Source organism: Macrobrachium nipponense, chromosome 6 (assembly GCF_015104395.2).
Source record: "Macrobrachium nipponense isolate FS-2020 chromosome 6, ASM1510439v2, whole genome shotgun sequence".
Taxonomy (NCBI): Eukaryota; Metazoa; Arthropoda; class Malacostraca; order Decapoda; family Palaemonidae; genus Macrobrachium; species Macrobrachium nipponense.
This window is the reverse complement of record NC_061108.1, coordinates 95,168,854-95,173,853: the sequence shown is the minus strand read 5'-3', so window position 1 is coordinate 95,173,853 and position 5,000 is coordinate 95,168,854. Positions and strand designations below refer to the sequence as shown.

General features: G+C 34.3%; 1 protein-coding gene across 8 annotated transcripts in view; it reads left to right on the top strand.

Moving 5' to 3' along the window:
- The window catches only part of LOC135216362 (kinesin-like protein KIF26B), a 618,765-nt gene that overhangs the window by 530,024 nt on the left and 83,741 nt on the right, over positions 1-5,000 (top strand). The window lies entirely within an intron of this gene.

Sequence of the window (5,000 nt, the reverse complement as noted above, 5' to 3'; positions counted from 1 at the left end):
TGTGTGCATATATTCACATATATATATATATATATATATATATATATATTTATTATATATATATATATATATATATATATATATCTATACATTTTTACGCACACATACATATGTATAACTGAATCACGAAAGTTTGGAACGTGATAAATGCATAAATAAAGGTTTACGCCAAGAAGGAAAGTGAAACACTGGGTAGCTGCAAGATCTTTCGACTCAACGTCCTTTACTTAGCAGACTGAAAGTGAAACAATACCTAAATGTTTCACCATATAGAAATAGTTGTAAAAGAAAACCACAAGCTTTGTCTAAGCGGATTTGTTTTAACTTGCCTCATGAAGCAAGCACCGTTTTATATAGGATTTGCGTGTAACCCATCTCAGAAAAACCAATATTCAAGTATTGTTATATTCCCAGTAATTTCATCTGCATATCACTTTATTTCTGGAAAGCCCCCTCAACTCTTTTTTCTTCTTTTTCCCTACAACTAAATATACAAGGAATCTATAAATATACATTAGATTTGAAACTCTGTAGTATGCAATATTTTAACCATTTATTGAATGGATTCATATTACTTCTCGTTTTACTGAATATCTCACTTCAGTCACCCACACTATTCCATAAATTTCTGAAATTCTTTTAACTATACAATGAATCTGATTATTCCATTTCTTCCTACACAAAAAGGAAAGTAGAAATATTCAAATAACATGGAGCAATAATCGTAAGTCTTGGCACGAGGTTCATTTTGCGAACAGCTGCGCTGCCTTAAACTTCAGAAATTTTGCTCCAAAGACTCAAAGACTTTTATCTCAAAAACGATAAAAAAACTTATATAGTAAGAACATTCTGCTTCAAATAATTAATGTTACAACACAGTCAGGTTGAACTCAAACTCTTGTCCCCTAAACCTGAGGAAACACTCATTTATGAAAGCTAACGAAAGAAGATGAAAAATGAAATGCTGACATTCCCTAATCGGTTGAATCCATTTTCTTTTCGCTCTTAATAAAGACGCTGACATTAACAGCAACCCCTCACATCACCCAGCAGAATCAAAGCATTTAAAAGGACGAGAATGTGACGCTGTTACGCACCATATTGTGAGGAGAGACTGAGGGCTCCCAACAAACTCTAAAATCAAGGAGCAGCTCTCCATAACACCCAAAGAGAAAATATCTGATCTTTCTGCTCAAAAAAAGCGAAAAGCAAAATGCGCTCCCTTCACAAGCCTCCACTGCCCCCGCTGGCTTAGTAGCAAGGGAACAGATAACCACCTCTAATAAACTATAAATTGTGAGGATTATGAGACACGACTCTTTAGCCCACGACAGTTCAGAGTGACATTTAGTTCAGCTTTAAAAGGATATATGGAAACAAAGTGTAATGGCCGTTCGTGGGGCGTGGGGGGAGAGGGCAGGAGTAGAAGGTGGAGGAGGAAGGAGGGGCCGGTGAATGGGGTTTGTAGGGCGTCCGTGCTAAAGGGGTGTAAGGAGCCTTTTGTGCCTTGATGAATGTTCGGTTTGCACGCGACCACCAACTCCTTGTTTGTTAAAAGGAACTAATTTGCATAAGGAACTGCCTGCAACGCCTTTTGGGCTCTCTGGGTTCCGTTCCTTTTCCAGAATAAAGAGATGGGATTATTATATAACGTCCTGTACTGGGTGGATTGTTTTTTACTTTTTCATTTTGTTTTTGTAATGTTTTTTTATAATTTTTGGTGAAAATGCTTCTTAATTTTTATGATTTTTCATCACGTTTATCTATCATTTAGCAACTTGAAGTATTTATCAAGGTCAGGCTTTGGAAAACCAACAGGATAAGAGTCAGGACAAAGAAATAAAAAGGGAACAAACAGTCCATGAATGGTATAATCCCTGGATCAACCTTTCCACAAAGCATAATAATTTATGCTGGAAGAACTGAGCTAGGAGGACTTACGAGGCTGACTAAATTCCCTCAGGTGTGCTTAATGTAACAATTGCCGAACTATTACCCTTAGAAATGTGTGTGTGTGTGTGTGTGTGTGTGTGAGAGAGAGAGAGAGAGAGAGTCACCCAGAAATGGAAAGGAACAAGATCGAGAGAACTGTGACGGAGGAAAACGAAGAGACTGTTCTTGCAGGAACTGAATAGGATCAAGTCTACAGGATCCCCAACAAGTGAAGTTGTAATATCAAAGTTTAAGACATGAGGGCAGGACATTAGTCGAGGAGATCAAGTGCAATCGACAGAAGGGGGCTAGGGGTGAATGCAGAGGAAACATTAAGAGTTGACTTATCAGAAAAGGTATGGAAAGGAGAAGGGGTAGGCTATAGCATGAAACAGAACAGAATCGTAAGGAACATCAACAGAGATGAAAAAGGTAATAGCTGCTGTTCCGTCAAGAAATTGTAACAGACATTAAGCAGAGTAAAGTAGTGAAGCCAAAGATAAGACGTTCGGCCGGTAGAATCTCATGCCAGACTCTCGAGACTTGGAGATTTCGATAACCGAAATAATTGACTTTCCAGTCCTACTGGGAAAATGACCAAGCATGAGTGAAATAGGATTGAAGACCAACAGCAGGCCATGCTTGATGGGAACCATCATGTTGTTGAAAAAGAGTCTTGGATTAAAAGTGTTTAAGAGAGCGAGAGTTGGGTTAAATTTAAAATTCTTCAGTAATAATAATAATAATAATAATAATAATAATAATAATAATAATAATAATAATAAAATAATAATAATAATAATAATAATAATATGTTACGACAAAGAACGACAACAAGAAGGATTAGAGGCTTTGAGACCATATTATGGACGATTTCTGTTTACTCTAAGACACTGAAGATTTACGGAAAGTTTCAGTATCTTATTCTTTTTTAGGTTAGTAAAAAATAGCCACTGACCCATTTTCAGTACTCTGGTCTCAGCCAGAATGAAAACATGGCTGAAAATCGTTTACGGAATGCACGAAAATGGTTCTCACAATTCTAAACTAATTTGAGTCATTTTCCGGATATTCAGATTATAAAGAAATCTGTTACCATCAATTTTCGTGGACCTCCACTATTCGTTACTTCCGAAACATTTAATAAACGACCCGGTTATCAGTCTGTTCATTTCCCCGCATGCTTACGTTATGATATTCGTTCATTTCACCAAATCTGCAATACATGAGTTCAAGGCCGAGTGATTTTGTCAGGGCTTTACGTTGTATGATACAACGAAAACTAACGCTTTAAAAAGTTTATGTTAATATGTAATAGTACCACTATTTGATCTAGATCATTCAAACATTTTCATTACAAATTTCCATTACGCTTCTGACCGTCCATTATCCTCATTACAATTTTAGAGTGGTTTTTCATAAACTATAATCAGTTCTAATTCCATTTGTGTTATTAACTGTTTGTTTCATAAAAGCAAACAATTTATTTAGCACATAATATTCCAGCTAGTCGTAACATAAGAATGTACATGCAAGATAAAATTACATATATTTGCGTAAACAGTCCAATTAAGCATCAATTGTTTATATAACCACAGAAAACTCTTGTACATGCGTGTGAAAATAGGCATATGCGTATTAAAAATATATTATACATACAAATATATATGTGTTATATATATATATATATATATATATATATATATATATATATATATTATATTAGTGTAGTTGTATGAATGTATGTATGTTTGCATTGTGTATAAGGTCTGTGATCAAATTCCTTGCTCGCAGCCCACCAGCCGACCCAATTGTGATGGATGTCAGTACATGCCTGAGATGAGTAAAAGTGAGAGTGTATATTAAAAATATTGATATATATATGCATATGTATATGTGTGTGCATTTATTTTATAAATATATATACACATCTATATTATTATATGTATACTATATATATATATATATATATATATATATATATATATATATATATAATGATTTTAATACACACTCATATATTCTCTTTTAAACAGTTTCTCTTTACAATGAGCCCTATGATAACATAAACGTAAGTTAACAACAAAAGTGTAATTTTTTTTTATTACCAACGCGTTCGAACTTGGCCCTGAAGAACAAATAATTACTTAAGAATCGAGTGGCAGTCTATCACTAAGGCCGGAGATAAAAATACATTTATCATATTTTTGTTATTTCTTAGCATGACCGACATCAATGAAAAATAAACTTTAGCATAAGGAAAGATTAAGCATAAAGAGACAAATAAAATAGCATTTATCAATAAGTCCGTATCAAAATAAATCCATTTGCCATGTGTTCACATTATCAGATGTCCGTTTGCCTCAGTTATTTGGTCCCTCAGAACCTCCTGCGTCATTAAATGAAGCGAAAATATTTTTGACAAATGAGCCTGATAACCTAATTACGGGATGAAATACGATTCAATAATGAGATAAATTATCTAAGCAATTAATATCTGATGACGGTCATATTTACAAAGTTGCTGAATCTCATCAATTTTCTCATTTGCTTTCAAAGTTTAGGAGGTCATTAGATACATCACCCGCTGAATTCGTGGTAGAAATATGTGACGATAATAAAATGCTCTTATTGTCGTTCTTTTTATCTTCATCATTGTCACTTTGATGGATGTTGTTGGTGTTATTATAACTGATGCTTCATAACTGATGCTGTTGATGTATTGTTGTTTTTATGACTACAGAGTGACATGTCATTCAGTACTGGCTCAACACTGTAAAAGCCATGAGGTTAACATGTTACCTTGAATGATTGATGTGCAGTAAGCTTTATCTGAGGAGTTTTCCTTTAAGGTTTAATTTTTACTGTCAAAGAGCCATATATAATTGAGTCACTTTTGGCTACAAGTTTCAAATTGAACAATACGCTAAAGCAACAACCAATTTGCTTTAATTTCGTATTCACAAGGCAATTACAAGTCAAAATTACAATTTCTGTTAATGAAAGCATCACACACCTACACACACACACACACACACACACACACACACACACACACACACACATAT